The sequence below is a fragment of the Bos mutus genome, chromosome 2 (genome assembly GCF_027580195.1).
Source record: "Bos mutus isolate GX-2022 chromosome 2, NWIPB_WYAK_1.1, whole genome shotgun sequence".
Classification (NCBI taxonomy): Eukaryota; Metazoa; Chordata; class Mammalia; order Artiodactyla; family Bovidae; genus Bos; species Bos mutus.
Genome location: NC_091618.1, coordinates 68513313 through 68533571, shown reverse-complemented (window position 1 = coordinate 68533571; position 20259 = coordinate 68513313). Strand labels below are relative to the sequence as shown.

At 37.6% G+C, this 20259-nt stretch overlaps 1 protein-coding gene and 1 pseudogene across 1 annotated transcript in view; one reads left to right on the top strand and one right to left on the bottom strand.

Annotated features, from left to right (window-relative positions):
- Positions 1-20259, top strand: part of DPP10 (dipeptidyl peptidase like 10) — an 800722-nt gene that overhangs the window by 365545 nt on the left and 414918 nt on the right. The gene's annotated exons all lie outside the window — the stretch shown is intronic.
- On the bottom strand, positions 7612-17948 carry LOC102267304 (mitochondrial import inner membrane translocase subunit Tim17-A pseudogene; annotated as a pseudogene).

Sequence of the window (20259 nt, the reverse complement as noted above, 5' to 3'; positions counted from 1 at the left end):
AGAGCAGACATTCTAGGGTATGAAGTCAAGTGGACCTTAGGAAGCATAACTATGAACAAAGCTAGTGGAGGTGTGGAATTCCAGCTGAGCTATTTCAAGTCCTAAAAGATGATGCTCTTAAACTGCTACATTGAATTTGCCAGCAAATATGGAAAACTCAGCAGTGGCTGCCTGACTTGAAAAGGTCAGTTTTCATGCCAATCCCAAAGAAGGGCAGTGTCAAAGACTGTTCAAACTACCACAAAATTGCATACATTTCACATGCTAGTAAAGTAATGCTCAAAATTCTCCAAGCCAGGCTTTAACAGTATGTGAACTGAGGACTCCTAGATGTTTAAGCTGGATTTAGAAAAGGCAGAGGTACCAGAGATCAAATTGCCAACATCCATTGGATCATAGGAAAAGCAAGGGAATTCCAGATTTACTTCTGGTTCAATGACTATGTTAAAACCTTTAACTGGGTGGATCACAACAAACTGGAAAATTCTCAAGGAGGTAGGAATACCAGACTACCAACCTGCCTCCTGTGAAATCTGTATGCACATCAAAAAGCAACAGTTAGAACCAGATATAGAATAACAGACTGGTTCAAAATTGGGAAAGGATTTCATCAAGGCTATATATTGTCACCCTTTTTATTTAACTTATATGCAGAGTATATCATTAGAAATGCCAGACTGGATGAAGCACAAGCTGGAATCAAGATTGCAGGCAGAAATATCAGTAACCTCAGATATGCATATGACAACACCCTATGGCAGAAAGCAAGGAGGAACTGAAAATCCTCTTGATTAAGGTGAAAGAAGAGAATGAAAAATCTGACTTAAAACTCAACATTAAAAAAACAAAGATCATGGCATCCGGTCCCATCACTTCATGGCAAATAGATGGGGAAACAATGGAAACAGTGAGCGATTTTATTTTCTTGGGGTCCACAATCACTGCAGATGGTGACTGCAGCCATGAATTTAAAAGATGCTTGCTCCTTGGAAGAAAAGCTATGACCAACCTAGACAGCATATTAAAAAGCAGAGACTTACTTCACTCTGTATAATAGGCTCCAGTTTCATCCACCTCATTAGAACTGAAGGAAAAGCACCAATACAGTATACTAACGCATATATATGGAATTTAGAAAGATGATAACAATAACCCTGTGTACGAGACAGCAAAAGAGACACTGATGTATGGAACAGTCTTATGGACTCTGTGGGAGAGGGAGAGGGTGGGAAGATTTGGGAGAATGGCATTGAAACATATAAAACATCATGTATGAAACGAGATGCCAGTCCAGGTTCAATGCACGATACTGGATGCTTGGGGCTAGTGCACTGGGACGACCCAGAGGGATGGTATGGGGAGGGAGGAGGGAGGAGGGTTCAGGATGGGGAGCACATGTATACCTGTGATGGATTCATTTTGATATTTGGCAAAACTAATACAATTATGTAAAGTTTAAAAATAAAATTAAAAATAAATAAATAAATAAATAAAGAAAAAAAAAGAAAGAATCCTACAAAAAAAAAAAAAAAAAGCAGAGACATCACTTTGCCGACAAATGTCCATCTAGTCAAAGCTGTGGTTTTTCTGGTAGGCATGTACAGATATGACAGTTGGACCGTAAAGAAGGCTGAGCACTGAAGAATTGATGTATTTCATCTGTGGTGTTGGAGATAACTCTTGAGAATCCCTTATATTGCAAGGAGATCAAACCAGTCAATTATAAAGTAAATCTACCCTGAATATTCATTGGAAGGACTGATGCTGAAGCTGAAGCTCAAATACTTTGACTACCTGACTTCTTAGAAAAGACCCTGATGCTGGGAAAATTTGAAAGCAAGAGGAGAAGGGGACAACAGAGGATGAGATTGTTGGATGGTATCACCCACTCAATGGACATGAGTTTGAGTAAGCTCTTGGAGATGGCGAAGGACAGGGAATCCTGGCGTGCTGCAGTCCATGTAGTCGCAAAGTATAGGACACAACTGAGACTGAACAACATTATATCTTTCAGAAATTGAATAGTATTTGGAAATTATCACCTTGTTTTATTTTACTATTTTTCTACTAAAAAATTGAGATTTTTACCATCCACAGAGACACCTCAAACCGCATGTTCAAAGTTAGGTTCAAAACTGTTCTTCACTAAATCTTTCTGCTGTTTTCCAGACTACAGCTATGATACCATCACCTGCCCATCATATAGAACTCCTCCATGATTCCCTTTTTCTGATTCCTTTCTGCACATGGCATCCAGTTTCAATCAGCTCTACCTTCTTACCACTTCTTTGTCTCATTCCCTTATAGTCATCCCCCTATTTCAACCTCAATTCAGACTTCATTCATTGTTTGCCTAGCCTACTGTTTTTTCTATGTATTCTCCTTTAAGTCTTATCTCATCAGTCCATATACCTTGTGCCTATAAGTTCATCATGAACATATGAAATTATGTCTATCTTTTTCTGATTTAATCTTCTTCTCCTGACTTCTCATTGCCTACGTCATTATAACCAAAATTTATTGGTATGACACATAAGGTCCTCCATGATAGAGGCTGTCCACCTCTTCAACACTGATTACAAAACCTTGCCATATTTAATAGTTTGGTCCTGGTATGGACTGAATATTTGTGCTCCTCCAGAATTCATATTTTGAAATCCTAACCTCCAGTGCAATGGCATTAGGAAGTGAGATCTTTGTGTTATGTCATAAGGGTGGGGCCTCATGAATGCAATTAGTGCCCTTGTAAAAATAAACAGGAGAGCTTCTCTTTATGTTTCTGTTTTTTTGCCATGTAAGGATAAACTAAGACAGCCATCTGCAAACTAGGAAGTGGCTTCTCACTATTGGTGATGGCATCTTGAGCATGGATTTCCCAACTTCCAGCACTGAAAAATGTTTGTTGTTTAAGTCATGCAGACTGTTGTAAGGTGTTATAGCATCTTTGCAATCTCAAAGCCATAGTAAGTTGTCTAATTCATTTGTATTGTTGTTTAACCTATTTTATGAATGGCCTTCAAGGTATATTAATTCCAGGCAGGTGGAAATAGTTACAGTGTAGACCACATTTGGAAATTATTAATATTCATCTGAAGGAGAATTTAATGTTTTCTTATCATTTGAAAAGACCCTGATGCTGGGAAATAATGAAGGCAAGGGAAGAAGGGGACAACAGAGGATGAGATGGCTAGATGGCATCACTGAGTCAATGGACATGAGTTTAAGTAAACTCCAGGAGTTGGTGTTGGGCAAAGAGGCCTGGCGTGCTGCAGTCCATGGGGTTGCAAAGAGTGGGATATGAATGAGAGACTGAACTGAACTGAACTGATGAGTCATCATCTCCTGTGTAGTGCAACAACTTTCTTCATTTTGTTCCATTTGTATCTAGTCTATTGCATTACCATATCATGCACTGGATTCAGCTTCCCTTTAGGCAATGCTGACTCCCTTGGTTAAACAGGCTCAGTCTGTCAGCTAGGTCCCTCTTTGGACTCTCACCATAAAATGGCATCTAAGCAAGATTTGATTTCCTAACCTCATGCTTCTGAAATAATATTCATGCATTGTATTACCCTCTGGCATCTCTGGACTCAAGTGCTTTTACCCTGTTCCATGTGGTTTGCTTTCTCTCTGTTGATCTTAATGGTGAGCTCCTAAACTGGTGGAATCCAGACTGGCATCTCTCATTTGCATTGGATAGAAACTAGTGGTGCTCTCTTATCTACTTAGCCTGTGCTTGACTCATGATGGTTTACAGAATCCCTGAATCATGATCTGAATCAGCCTCCATCAGGTCATCACTGTTTAATCTCCAGGCTACTTTGCATGTCCAGTTCTATTCACATTGCTCTCAAATGAGTCAGATGATACCCTGTGACTCCTCTCATTAACCAGAATGATGTGATCAGAACAGGACCAATCATAATGTCTTTGGGGCCAGAACAAGAATAGAAAGGGAAATGCTTTTTCACAATAAATATTTAATTCATAAGTCACGCTGATGGATTGTTAAATAAAATGTAGTTCAATCTGTTACCTTAACAAATATGTGGCCCTGACTATCTGGAAAGTTACATTTGAATTGAGAATTATATGACTCTGGGCTCCTCTTGTGGCTCAGCTGGTAAAGAATCCACCTGCAATGTGAGAGACCTGAGTTCAGTCTCTGGGTTTGGAAGATCCCCTGGAGAAGGGAACGGCTCCCGACTCCAGTATTCTGGCCTGGAGAATTCCAAGGGGTCACAAAGAGTTGGACATGACTCAGCAATGTTCACTTTGTGACTCTTTAGATTTCTGAATCAAAGCTCAGTGGCACAGGAGAACCAGAACCTGGGATCTGTCACATGGCCAACCTATCATCTTAGTGCCTTTAGAGCCTCAGACAAGCATGTGGATACCCCAGCCTGCATGGGGAGAATGTTCACACTCTTCTGGAAACAACTATTTGTCCCCTACTATTTGTCAGTCTCAGCAGTGTCCACCTAGGTGGTTTAATCTATTCTAAAGGAGGAAAGACCCAAGGAATGAACTCTCCTAGGCTCTGGAACAAGGATCCAGTAAAACTTTCTTACAGTCCTGGGCAGGTATGGACTGCACATGGGTATATTACCAATGGATAACTATGGTACACCCTTGGCCATGGAATCCTTGCCCCATGAGTAGGAGTGTGGCTAGAAGGGGGATAGAGTAGCCTAGAGAGTACAGGGGTTAAAGTTGCCTTCATCTATGTGCAGTGTTGATCCATGCACAGTAGTTATCACAATCTCAAGAGGAACAGGTATGTGCTCCTGTGCACCACCTTTATTAAGTACTGTGTTGTCTTCTCTTTAACCATTCTGTGCTCTGGTTATCCTTTACTTGTTCTCAAGAGGACAAGTCACCAATGTAATCTACCAATGTAATCTACAATATGTTTTGGGGTCCATCTTAAAGGAGAAAAGGTTCAAGGAATCTTAAACAAGGAATAGGTATTATTTAATATTCACTGTATCTTTTCTCTGTCATGCGTGTAAAAATTGCACGTGACTCTTTCTAGGTTGAAGTAACATGTATTCATAAATTCAGCAGTTAACTTCTTTAGCTTTGCCAATAGCTCTGTTGATTATTTCTTTAAATAGTATGCTTATCTTATTGTGAAATGTGAACTTTGCAGTAAATCTATATATTAAAATGTGACTAAAAATGAGAACAGATAAAGGAAGTGGGAATGCTACATTTTGAAGGATCTAGTATATTTTTCACACCAAGGGGAACAAAAGTTATTGAAATCAATTGTCCTGTGGCAAAATGTTATTACAGAATGTAAAGGTTAATGACAATAGTTGAATATTCTTGCTCAAGTATGGTAAATTATGTTTTAGGATTTGAGGAAATGCTAAATATATTGAAATAGGAAGTGAGAAATAATAAGTGCAACATTTTTATTATTTAGTTGATATATCTATAGGTTTTGAGTTTGCCTTGAACCAAACACTATGGTTCCCCCATTAGTTTACTTTCTTATTTGCTTTGCTTCTTAAGACACTGATGCCAAATTCCGTTATTGGTAACCATGATTAACCTTATTTTTAAACAATTCACCTTTACTATTTATGTGAAGACTAATTTAAAAGTATGAAAAACATTGTTTGTCATCCATATCAACAAAGTGTTCATTTCCAAATCCCCAATTTAATTATTTTCTTCCTTTAAAAAAAAAGAGTAGACCCATGCATTACAAACTGTGTGGAAATAACAGTCCACGCAGATCTTTATTTATCAGGAAATTTTAAGTTTCTTTAAAATGCATTTTGTATTGTTTAAGATGGGAATTATAATGTGATGTTCCTGAACTTTTAAAATCATGAAACCCATAATTTGGAGTACCAGGTAACATTTTACGGAAGCTAGTATTCTTGAAAATAGAGACTGATATGTTTGGTGGAAACTTCTTACAAACAACATGTCTAGGAATATGAATAATCCCCAAATGATATTAGAAACCTACACTTAATTGATGTATCAATAATAACTTATTTCAGTTTTTGAAGATTGTTGCCAAAACTTCTTACTTATGAAAATGTCCTCTAATAAACCTAATGTAGTCCTATCTGTAGTGTTAATAATTTACAGTAAAATTAAAATTTGAGATGATAGAATAATATAAATAGTATTACATTTGTGAAAAACTGAAAAGGCTATCTATTAAAACTTTAGTTTTTTAAAATCTGACTTTTTAATTATTTGTATAATTAGTAATTTACATGACTCTTGAAACATTATGATACAGCACTAAAACATAGAGATTTTTGTCTAGATATTGAACTAGAAATCTAGTCCAGTGTTGGTTTCTTCACTAAGTATCAGTGTGACTAAGGGCAGGTTAGTGCATCTCTCCAGATTCTAAAATGGTGATAGCATTATCCTCCTAAAAAAGGCTGAGATATTAAAGAAATGACATATATATGGAAAGTACCTGGCCTATAGTGGGAATATTGATTACAATTAACCTCTCTTCTCCATATATTTTCTTAAATTTCAATTATTATCCTGAGGAGGTATCTAGCTTTCATATAAAAGGTTAAAATTTCCTCAGAAACTTGGAAAACCTAGGGGAAATTTAGTATAATGTTAAAGAAGAAAAGCAGAAGTATAGACAGCATTGGTAACAATGAAGAGAAAGCATAATACATACATGCTCAGTCACACATGTGCATAATATGCCCACACAATGCACAAACTAAATCCCACATGAAATAACTCATTCAAAAATCAGCAGGGAATAGACTCTAAAACTTGCTCTTATGTTAGGATATATTGAACTGAACTGCTACATTTTAATACGGCAAACTGAGGGACAGATGACATTTTTAATGAAAAGTTTTATGTCAATGTGAGAATAATGATATTTGAAGTGTTGACTTTTGGCTTCTTAGTAAGGATCATTATATAGAACAATTTGTACCCCAGCAAAGCATTGTGAAACAGAAATTATCACCCTTAGCAGTCAGGAGAGATTACAAATATAAACTGAGATAACAGAGTCAGGGCCTTGTTTGAATGCTATGTTCCAGGTTTGCTAAATGGATGTTGGAAGAATTTGGGCAAAAAAGGAGAATCAAGAAAATTATGTAAAGAAAAGTGAAATATAAATGTATGTCTTTTAAAAAATAATTAGAAAACAGTAAGGAAAGACTAACTTTACTTTCAAATTAAAATTATTCTAAAATAAGGTTTTTTGTGCTTGTTGTTTTTTTTTTTTTTTTAAAGAGCAATTGCCAGGAGTTTTTTTTTTTTTATTGTTGGTCTAACAGAACAAAACCAGGCAGAGAAGTCCCCAAGGAAACACTTAAACACTTCATTGCTGTTTGCCATTTGGTCCTTCATCTTCTAAGCTCTTACTGTATATCCTTTTAAAGATTTAAAACATTTATTTCAATCACAAATGCAATCTAAGTGTGAATAAATAAGTGTATTATCTTTTAAGACCTCCCCCCTTCATGTTCCTTTAAAGAGAAGAGGTGCTAAATGTCTCTTCATAGCCTATTTGGCCATAGTTTTCCCACCTGTGGTTTTAAAAATAGATCTGAAGTCTTTTCCTCATTTCATTAAAGAAATCCTGGGAAAGAAGTCCTATTGATACTGTTGATAGTCTCCAAAATGTAAAGATAGTAACTGGGCTGAAGGCAACTCGGATGGGCCTTCAGCTAACAGAGCATCATTAGGAAGTGGTGCAGAGGCAAATCTTATCAACAAGATACCAGCTCCTTCCACTAAAGCCAGAAGAATGGCACCCATTGCTGCTGACCCAACCATGGCTACTGGTACCTTTCTTGCTGCCATCATGGTTCTTGTGAAAGCATCACTCTTGATGGAGTTCTAGGGATCTTCTTTCTCTCTGACTTGAACCATATTATAATCATTCATGGAAAGCAGACCTCTCCCAACTGCAAAGCTATGTCCAACTGCAGAGCCCTGGTTTTAATAGCTGTCAAACTGCTTCCTAGCCTGTGCTTTACTCCCAGCAGAGAATTGTGAAAACCTTTGCTTTCTTGAAGGATACCACCATCTATGCTTCTCATCTTGAAGTCCCCACTGCAGTCATCCATGATTCTCTAGGGGCAGGGCGGGCCTGCATACTCTTTTATCTTGACTTCGTGGCTAAATAAGTTTTTAAATTCAGTTTAATCTAGGGACATTGTTGATTAAATTTTAGATAACAGTTTGGTATCTGATTGAGATAATGAGAACACAAGACAGATTTACTGATCTCTATTTTGTACTGTGTGAATTTAGAGTATAGTCAATTTAAAGGTCTGCTAGTTAGAAAGTGCTGCCTCTCTATTACTACAATCAAAACCTTTTGGACTTTAATTTTATCTTTTTTTAAAGAATTAAGATCCTTTTAAAAGTTGTTCAATCACAGAATGGAATTATTTTTAAAGAAAAGTTAACTCCTTTAGGTTTTACTTAAAAGATAGATTCTTAAACTCTTAGATATCAGTTAAGATCTGTATATTTTATTGAATATACATGCGTTGGATTAATTAAATTTAAAATGAGACAAATCTAGATTGAAGGGAAAGATACCTCAGTAAGTAGAATTGTTGCAACCTAGTGTCTACTTTTTGGAGAAGGAAATGGCAACCCACTCCAGTATTCTTGCCTATAGAATCCCAGGGATGGGGGAGCCTGGTGGGCTGTCGTCTATGGGGTTGCACAGAGTCGGACACGACTGAAGCGACTTAGCAGCAGCAGCAGCAGTGTATACTTTATGGCTTCCCTGGTGGCTCAGTGGTAAGACTCTGCCTGCCAATGCGGGAGACATGGGTTTGATTCCTGGGTCAGGAAGATCCCCTGGAAAAGGAAATGGCAAGCTACTCCAGTGTTCTTGCCTGGAACATCTCATGGAGAGAGGAGCCTGTTGGGCTGCAGTCCATGGAGTTGCAAAAGAGTCAGATATGACTTAGTGACTAAACAACAACAAACAAGTCTGTACTTTAATTGGGAATTTTCAAAATACAAAATATTTATCACTGCAGCAAGCAAACAAAATCCTTATTTATACAAGTCCTCTTTTCTAAAGAATTTTGAATTTGAATGTCTACTCACAACAAAAAGAGAGGCTTTGCCTTTTGTCCTTTGATATAATGTGGTTATTAGATGTTTGATTTTAAAACATTATAGAAGAATCTTTTGGGGGCAGACATGTTGGTAAATCTGTTTCTGTAGCCAAGAATATGAATAAATCCCAAGCTCTCATCTTGGTGAACTTCATTTATCATCCTGTCACTGCACCATCTTTTTACAGTTTCATCCTGGACCAAGGTTTCATGGCACAGAATAATATTCTGGGCATCAAACCATAGCATATGAACAAGTGGATGGCCCAAATGTTTGAAAGCGTAAATGTGCCTCTCTCACTGGGCACTGGTTGAGAGGGCTGAAGCCCATTAGTTGTAATTGCCATTCAGACTAGAAGAAGAAACTGTGTCCAGATGAGAAAAAATTTCAATGTTTGTGTGGATTTGGATTTTAATAGCGTCTGTCACATTCCATCACTGTTTACTTGAGTTTTTCCCCAATCTGCTCTTCCAGCACTGCATTTCTGCATGCTTCTTTACAGCACTCATTGTTTTCAAAATGTGGTGTGCCATTCTCTCCTTTCCAGTCCAGTAGTTATGTTTGCAATTTAATATTAATAAATGGTCAGTAAAAATATAGATCCCTACAAGCTTAAGTTCTGAAATAATATTGATGATTTAGTGTAATATTTGCTCTATGATCCCATGGACTATAGCCAGTCAGGCTCCTCTGTCCATGGAATTCTCCAGGCAAGAATATGGGAGTATTTCCTTCTCCAGGGCATCTTCCCGACCCAGGGATTGAACTGGGGTCTCTTGCATTGCAGACAGATTCTTTACCATCTGAACCACCAGAGAAGTCCAATATTTATTTACTTTTACATTTTATTTACTTCTAATTTTTTCTTTCCTTTTTGTTCTCACTCATCTGAAGGTGCATCTCAGTCTTAGTTAAAATTTTATTCTTTTCAAAATTAAATATTGGGAATTCTCTGGTGATCCAGTGGTTATCACGCTGCACTTTCACTGCCATGGAGCTGGGTTTGATCCCTGGTTAGGGCCTCCCTGGTAGCTCAGCTGGCAAAGAATCCACCTGCAATGTGGGAGACCTGGGTTCAGTCCCTGGGTTGGGAAGATCCCCTGGAGAAGGGAAAGGCTACCCACTCCAGTATTCTGGCCTGGAGAAACCCATTGACTATATAGTCCATGGGGTCGCAAAGAGTCAGACACGACTAAGCGACTTTCACTTTCCACTTTTCCTCAGGGAACTAAGATCTCACAAGCGTATGATGTGGCCAAAAAACAAACAAACAAATAAAAAGCCCCTAATTAATGTTGATTGTGTTGTTTAATTTCTAAACCCAAAGGAGCCTAAAGTATAAACTTTTTGCATAAAGAAAATACATGGAAGGAAGTTTGTAGTGTTGAGCCATGCTGCTGCTGCTGCTAAATCACTTCAATCGTGTCCAACTCTGCGCGACCCCATTGACGGCAGCCCAACAGGTTCCCCCGTCCCTGGGATTCTCCAGGCAAGAACACTGGAGTGGGTTGCCATTTCCTTCTCCAATGCATGAAAGTGAAAAGTGAAAGTGAAGTCGCTTAGTCGTGTCTGACTCTTAGCGACCCCATGGGCTGCATGCAGCCCACCAGGCTCCTCCGTCCATGAGATTTTCCAGGCAGGAGTACTGGTTGAACCATGAGAGAGTAATAAATATGGTCTGTCAATGACACTGTTCAGAACACTATTGTCTTGGGAGGAAGATCATGCCTTACATAAGGCAAAGCTGCTGGTCTTCCAGTGGCACATTCAACACTGAGATAGGGTGTATCAAAGAGGTAGAGTACAGCAGACTTTGAGAAGTATGTTAATAACACACTATGGAGAAATATTTAGGGTGGGTACCAACTGTGAGACTGGGATGTGTACTTTGGTACTGTCCTTGAATGTTGGCACAGCTGTGCTGTTTGTATCTAGCTATTTAAGACATTGAAGACAAACCAGGGAATCTTACTAGGGAAGGAAACAAAGGATGCAGATCAAAGTTAAAAAAATGATTTCAGGTATTATTGCTGGTTGCTTATAGTTATGGGTTATTCTATCACCAATTTAGAATATACTACCAGTACTTTGGCCACCTCATGCAAAGAGTTGACTCATTGGAAAAGACTCTGATGCTGGGAGGGATTGGGGGCAGGAGGAAAAGGGGACGACAGAGGATGAGATGGTCGGATGGCATCACCGACTCGATATATGTGAGTTTGAGTGAACTCTGGGAGATGGTGATGGACAGGGAGGCCTGATGTGCTGCAATTCATGGGGTCGCAAAGAGTTAGACACGACTGAGCGACTGAACTGAACTGATACATACATACATATATATATATATATTTGTTCATTTCACTTTTTATAATGTTATATCAATATATTAGTCTACCATTATTCCTCCCAGAACAGTCTCCTTTCTTACTACTTTACTGTTCTCATGACATATCACTGTGACTATTGTTAATTAATTAATTAAATAAGGAAGTCCTTAGACTAAAGTGGCTCTAATGTTTTGGATGCCTACTAAGCAAACCAGAGCCTAAGCCAGAATCAATGCACCAAAATCCATAAAAACAAAACTAAAGAACAACTGACCACAAACTGCCTGCTAGGATTTTCCAAATAAGTCAACTGCTTAAGCTATAGACAATCAAATAATAGATTTGTTTTTCTTCTCTGTCTTCTCTATTAAAATAGTTTCCCTAACTTCTGTCAGCAAGGAGCTCCTAAGCATTTTTGGTCTGACATTGTCCAATTTGAGTTGACCCTTAAACAGACATTTGGGAAAAAAAAATAATGTGCTTCAGTTCAGTTCAATCGCTCAGTCGTGTCTGACTCTTTGCCACCCCATGAATCGCAGCACGTCAGGCCTCCCTGTCCATCACCATCTCCCGGATTTCACTCAAACTCATGTCCATCGAGTTGGTGAGGACATTCAGCCATCTCATCCTCTGTCATCCCCTTCTCCTCCTGCTCCCAATCCCTCCCACCATCAGAGTCTTTTCCAATGAGTCAACTCTTAGCATGAGGTGGCCAAAGTACTGGAGTTTCAGCTTTAGTATCATTCCTTCCAAAGGACACCCAGGGCTGATCTCCTTTAGAATGGACTGGTTGGATCTCCTTGCAGTCCAAGGGACTCTCAAGAGTCTTTCCCAACACCACAGTTCAAAAGCATCAATTCTTCAGTGCTCAGCTTTCTTCACAGTCCAACTCTTGCATCCATACATGACCACTGGAAAAACCATAGCCTTGACTAGACGGACCTTTGTTGGCAAAGTAATGTCTCTGCTTTTGAATATGCTATCTAGGTTGGTCATAACTTTCCTTCCAAGGAGTAAGCATCTTTTAATTTCATGGCTGCACTCACCATCTGCAGTGATTTTGGAGCCCCAAAAAATAAAGTCTGACACTGTTTCCACTGTTTCCCCATCTATTTCCCATGAAGTGATGGGACCGGATGCCATGACCTTCATTTTCTGAATGTTGAACTTTAAGCCAACTTTTTCACTCTCCTCTTTCACTTTCATCAAGGGGCTCTTTAGTTCCTCTTCACTTTCTGCCATAAGGGTGGTGTCATCTGCATATCTGAGGTTATTGATATTTCTCCCGTCAATCTTGATTCCAGCTTGTGCTTCTTCCAGCCCAGCATTTCTCATGATGTACTCTGATATAAGTTAAATAAGCAGGGTGACAATACACAGCCTTGACATACTCCTTTTCCTATTTGGAACCAGTCTGTTGTTCCATGTCCAATTCTAACTGTTGCTTCCTGACCTGTATACAGGTTTTTCAAGAGGCAGATCAGGTGGTCTGGTATTCCCATCTCTTGAAGAATTTTCCACAGTTGATTGTGATCCACACAGTCAAAGGCTTTGGCATAGTCAATAACGTAGAAATAGATGTTTTCTGGAACTCTCTTGCTTTTTCGATGATCCAGTGGATGTTGGCCATTTGATCTTTGGTTCCTCTGCCTTTTCTAAAACCAGGTTGAACATCTGGAAATTCATGGTTCACGTATTGCTGAAGCCTGGCTTGGAGAATTTTGAGCATTACTTTACTAGCGTGTGAGATGAGTGCAATTGTGTGGTAGTTTGAGCATTCTTTGGCATTGCGTTTCTTTGGGATTGTAATGAAAACTGACCTTTTCCAGTCCTGTGGCCACTGCTGAGTTTTCCAAATTTGCTGGTGTATTGAGTGCAGCACTTTCACAGCATCATCTTTCAGGATTTGAAATAGCTCAACTGGAATTCCACCACCTCCACTAGCTTTGTTTGTAGTGATGCTTGCTGCTGCTGCTGCTAAGTCGTTTCAGTCATGTCCGACTCTGTGCGATCCCGTAGATGGCTTAGTTTACCTTTTAACACTTCTTATATTTCTAAAACAAGAGGAACCTTTTCCTGAAAACTTCTAACCTTTTCTCTTTCACCTGGAAAGTAGACCTCTCAGACTGATTTTGTTTTATAAATTATAAATGTCTTATGAGTGTTGGTGGCTATCTGATATTGTAATAGAACCCGAGCATTGATATTTATTTTGGTTGGCATGTCCAATTTATGAAATTCAAAATTTATTTTCATAACCTGGCTTACGAAGGGTATATTAAGTGAACACAAATTTTAGAGGCTTGTTGACTTAGTAGACTCAATAATAGAAAAGGACAACTGTCTAGCTATCAATAGCTGTGGGAATTTAGAGTGGGAAAGAAGAAAATATGCCTTTCTCCTTAATAATTCTTTCATTAATACCTTAGTAACCTCCTACATAACATCACTTACTCCCATTTAATTTATTCTCTTTGTATATCTCCTTTGGCTTTCCTAAAACAATACAGTTAATTTTATAGAGGGAATTCCTAAATTCAAGTCCCAGGAAGGGCAGTGCCAAAGAATGTTCAAATTACCACAAATTGTACTCATTCACATGCTAGCAAAGTAATCCTCAAAGTTTTTCAACACTCAGTGTTTTCAAAGGCTTCAACACTGTGTGAAGTGAGAATTCCCAGATATTCAAGCTGGATTAGAAAAGTCAGAGGAACCAGCAATCAAATTGCCAACATCTGTTAGATCATAGAAAAAGCAAGAGAATTCCAAAAAAACCTCTACTTTGGCTTCATTGACTACATTAAAGCCTTTGACTGAGTGGATCACAACAAATTGTGGAAAATTACTTAAGAAATGGGAACACCTGACCACCTTACCTGTCTCCTGAAAAATCTGTATGCAGGTCACGAAGCAACAGTTAGAACTGGACATGGAAAAATGGACTGGTTCAAAATTGGGAAAGGAGTACGTCAAGGCTGTGTATTGTCACCTTGCTTATTTAACTTATATGCAGAATATGTCATGTGAAATGCTAGACTGGATGAAGCACAAGCCAGAATCAAGATTACAGAGGAAAATATCAATAACATTAGGTATACAGATGACACCACCTGTATGGCAGAAAGCAAAGGTGAACTAAAGAGCCTCTTAATGACAGTGAAAAAGGAGAGTGAAAAAGTTGGCTTAAAACTGAAGATTAAAGAAACAATGGGCTTCCCTGGTGGCTCAGATGATAAAGCGTCTGTCTGCAATGCAGGATACCTCAGTTCGATCCCTGGGTTGGGAAGATCTCCTGGAGAAGGAAATCTACACCAGTACTCTTGCCTAGAAAATCCCATGGATGGAGGAGCCTGGAAGGCTACAGTCCATGTGGTCGCAAAGAGTTGGACATGACTGAGCAACTATGTGTGTATATATATATATATATGTGTGTGTGTGTGTGTATGTGTATATATATATATATATATATAGTATAAAGAAACAAAGATCATGGCATCTGGTCCCATCACTTCATGACAAATAGATGGGGAAACAATGGAAACAGTGACAGGCTTTATCTTCTTGAGCTCCAAAATCAGTGCAGATGGTGACTGCGACCATGAAATTAAAAGCCAGTTGCTCCTTGGAAGAAAAGGTATGATGAACCTAGACAACATATTACAAAACAGAGACATTACTTTGCCAACAAAGATCCATCTAGTCAAAGCTATAGTTTTTCCAGTAGTCATTTATGGGTGTAATAGTTGGACTGTAAAGAAGGCCGAGTGATGAAGAACTGATGCTTTTGAACCATGGTGTTGGAGAAGGCTCTTGAGAGTCCCTTGGACTGCAAGGAGATCAAACCAGTCAATCCTAAATGAAATCAGTCCTGAATATTCATTGGAAGGACTTGATGGTGAAGCTGAAGCTCCAGGTCTTTGGCCACCTGATGCTTAGAGCCAACTCATTAGAAAAGACCCTGAAGCTGGAAAAGTTTGAAGGCAGGAAGGCAACAACAGAGGATGAAATGGTTGGATCGCATCACCAACTCAATGGACATGAGTTTGAGCAAGCTTTGGGAGATTGTGAAGGACAGGGAAGCCTGGAGTGCTGCAGTCTATGGGGTCCCAAAGAGGTGGACACGACTGAGTGATTGAACAACAACCTAATGTCATATGTTCTTTAGAATAGTATTGGGCAGTGCAATGACCTGGCTTTTCAGTGTTTCTTCCCACCACCGCCTTCAGGAAGTTTGCAATCTTACACCTTGAAAACCACTTTCAGTTCCTGCAATGGTCGGACTATGGCTAGTTCAAGTTTTATGATTTTATTCATATTGTCTCTATTATCTTCCTATTACAGTGGGACAGTTTTCTAACATTTTTTGAAGCTTTAATGAAACCATAATTTTTTTTTTCTCTTTTAAATTCTTCTTGGAGCTTACTTCTTCTGAAGTAAACTTCTGAGATAGGTGCTCTTTTTATGTGCTTGCTTAATGCTTATGTATTTAATACTAGTTGCCTTTTAGATTTTTTTTGGTTCACTTACTTCTCCCAACAACCCTGTTGAGTAAACAACTGTAATTTTTATCAGCTTCTTCTTATACATAAGGAAACTGAAGCAAAAAAAAAAAGAAAAAAAACCTGCAAAAACTAGTACTTGCCTAATGTCTCACAGCTAAGTGATAGAATGAGTTTTGAAGACAGGTCTAGTATATATACCAGTGCTGTCCAACAAAAATCTGAGTACAAATGTGATTTAATTCATAAATTTTCTAAAGAACACATTGAAAAAGTTAACAGAAACTGGTGAAATTAATTGTATTAATTTATTTTGTTTAATACAGTATATCCCAAATAACATTTTGACATGGAATCAGTATTAAAAATCAATATTAAAAATGAGGTATCATAATTTTTATGCTGTCTTCAAAATGCAGTATATATTTTATAGTTAAAGTATATCCCAATTTGGCCTAGAGTTTTACATTGAATGTGGCTAATTGCTACCTTTAGTCAATACTGAATAGCTTTACTCTTAATCACCGTACTCTTTGTACTGAAATAGTTTTATTTGCCTATATCCCCTACTGAACTCTGAACTAAATGAGTGAGGAAGTTTTGTATTTTTAGTACATAGACTAGGTATTGCATGATATATAATAGAAACATGACTATTTATTGAATTTTGTTGCTGAAGTATATTGTCAAGTTGAAATTTCAAGAGATTCAAAATACTTGATTAAATGCATACATTTGCCACTCTTGAGCAGATCATGAGAGAAAATTGAGAAGATATCCAGGAAAATGGTTGTGTCAGGGACAACAGGATATACTTAAGATTCCATTTTAAGAATATTATTATATTATTATTATTATATATAATAATGTAATATTATAAGATTATCATTATAATATTATTTTATCATGTTTGATAAAATCATGAGTGGAATCATGCTTCATGCATTGTAGATGCCTAATAAATCATTTCTAATTTTATTTTATTATTTTTTTTTTGAGCCAGGGCTAGTAACCTCAACTCCTACAGGTGTTTATTATTTATTTGAAATCCTATCCAACTTGCCATTAGTTTGGACAAGCTGGGACAGTTTCTCAAAATGAACTCCATTATAGTGAAATTGTTCCATCTGTTTTCCCCAAATGAAGGCAGCTTCCCTTGATGCTAGTCAAAGAGTGAGGGCTCCTTGACTCAGAACCAGATGCAAGCTTAATACCAGCCTTCCATTTCAGCTCAATTACATTCTTGGCAGCCTATGAGACTCATGGGGTAAACTTTTTATAACAATTATCAATATCAGCCAATTTTTCAGAATGGGCAAGAATAAACTTCAATAGCTCCAAGATGAGTTTTCAGTGTTCCAAAGGTTCTGTCTGGCTGACTGCCATGGAGAATATTGTAGGAGCGTAAAGAGTGCAGTTTTATGCAACATTCTAGAAAACGGCTAACTTTATGTTTACTTAGATTCCAAAGATTTTATCAAAATAAATTAACTATTTAATGCTCTTTTTTTGGTATAGTTTTTTTGTGTGTGTGAGATAAGGAAAATGACTGTTTTCCTGTGATATTTTATATATGGAACTGCAGCTGTGTGTGTGTGTGTATGAATATTTTCTAGCAATGCTTGGAGACTGGCCTATCATTCACTCTCTCATAAAACTATTGTGGAGCAAAGAGAGAGAGAGCATTCTACTGAAGGGCTATAGGTTCAAAAATAACCTGAAATTTTGAGATTCTCTGTAGACTGGTATATGTTTATTGGGGTTGAAATTTTGTTAGCAGTAGAATTGGAATTCAGGCTAATTTGAAATGATATAAAGTCCTTGAACCCAGGAATGGCTAAATCCTGTCATTATTTAGCATTCTTTTGTCTTATAACATCAGATACATCATTATACAAGGAGCTATTAATTATATTGAGTGTCCATAATCACAAAAGTGAAATTTTTTTTTTAATTATAATAGGGCATCTAGATTTAAGTGAAACTTCCCTTACCTCAGAAATCTAAATTTTAGCACCATGCTGCTCTAAAAATGAAAGCAAATATTTTCTATAAAATAGAAGAGGGTAAGAAGTTATAATTGTCTTCTTGCCTCTGAGCAAGGCTCTAATGGGTTCAACACATGGAAGCAGACATTTTAAAAAGCACCAGAGACCATATGGACTTGGCTTCTTAGGAATTCAACCACAAAGACTCTGGAAGCATAAGAAATAGCAGTACTTCAACAATGACTTTTGAACATAGTGACTTCTCACATAAGTAATTTTTAACTTGATTTATACAACTATGCCGGCATGCATGCTCGGTCATTCAGTCATGTCCAACTCTTTGTGACCCCATGGCCTATAGCCCACCAGGCTCCTCTGTCTTCATAGGATTTTCCAGGCAAGAATACTGGAGTGAGTTGCCATTTCCTTCAACTTTGTATTGCATAAAAGAATATCTTATACAATTACAAAAGTATAAAATTGTATTAAAGGATTTACAATAACCTTTTAATCAATAAGTTTATAATTGACGTAAAAATTCATCAAGTCTGATTTAAAATATTTAATATAAAAAGATAGAGCTAGCTATATTGTCTTTTTAAGTGTTTTCTAGAGAAACAAGGCCAATTTTCTCTTGTCTATCTATCTATCTAGAGAGAAGAAGAAAGAGGGAGGGAAATGGAGGGAGAGAGATAGAGAACAGGGAATACTAGTGGGTCCATTCAGTCTCTGTCTGATGTGCCAAGAACCAGGAGGACTAGTATCTGAGGGCAGGAAAAGAGACACCCCAACTCAAACAAAAAGAGTAAATCCACTCTTCTCTTGCCTTTTTGTTCTGTTTAGAACCTCATTGGACTAGATACTACCCACCTACATTGGTGGTCTTTATTCAGTCTCTCTCAAATGCTAGTCTCTTCCAGAGGCATGCTCATAGACATACAAAGAAATAATGTTCTATTACCTATCTGAGAATCCCTTCACCCAGTCAAGGTAACACATAAAGTGAACTATCTCAAGAATGCACAGAACTTTAATTTCCTTTTTAACATTTCCATTCATTTCTAAAATACATTGTGTTACTATTTAAGTCATAAATGCGGGATGAATAGAAAACACCAGGATCTATCACCCCACCTAGATGATGATTGTATTGACAGAATCAGTCTGATACAACTGTTTTGAAACCTTGGAGTCTATTAAGGCTTGTAACTTCCAGGGGGAGGTTTGGATAGCAAATTATAGATGATATCAGTCAGTTTCAACTCTTAGTGCAGTACCAGCTACCCGTCCCTCACACCTCAAGCTGGGGCAGAAAGCAGTGGATATATTCCAGGAGAATCTTGCAGAAGCTAGAGTGAACAAAAAGGACCATACCTTCTAACTATTAGTGATCAGTGTTCTTATTACTGATTGTTGCTTCTGATCATAGAGGTACAGACAAAGAAGTGGGATCTTTGTTATACCTACCTCTAGTGTTGCAAGCTCCCCTTCTTTTGGCTGAAGTGACTTCTAGTGATATTTAAAAGGCTAGCATCTTCCACCCTTGCCTTTTCTTTTCATTCTTCCCCCCACCCCCTCCATTTTGGTAACCAAACATTGAAGACTGACACCTTCATTCCCAGGGGAAACCACAGTATCAGAAAAGATCTGAAAAATTCATAAGCTTATACATCAATGATCTTCAGCTCAGCTAGCCTACAATAATCAAAAACAAAACAAAACAAAAAAACCCCAGCAAACTCTGGGGAAGGAGGATAATCTAGTTTCCAGAATTATCACAATACTACATTTAAATGAATAATTATCGACAAAAGGTAAAAAGGCATAAAATGGGACAGGGAATTGTGACCTATTCAAAGGTAAATGAAAAGTAAACCTTCAATAACTGTCCCAACAAAGGGACCGTAGTAACTGGTTCTGAAGTAGCCTGGTGGAAGATCGACTAGACAAAGATTTTTAAACAATTTTATACATACTCATACAGCTAATGGAAGACATGGAAAATGTGAAAAAGGTAATATATAAACAAAATATAAATATCAATAAGAAGACAGAAAACATACAAAGAAACAAAAATGAAATTCTGGAGCTGAAAAGTAAAATAATTGAAATGCAAATTTTTTCAACAATATTATCAGCAGATTTCTTACCAGATGAATTGGAGGCCAGAAGGCAGTAGGTGATATATGCAAAGTGCCAAAAAAATTTTTTTAAAGCTCAACCAAAAAGTCAATATCCAGAAAAACCATCCTTCAAAGATGAGAGAGACATTAAGACATCCCCAGGTAAATAAAAGATAAAGGAACACAATAGTGTTAAAATGTTCTGCAATAAATTCTAAAA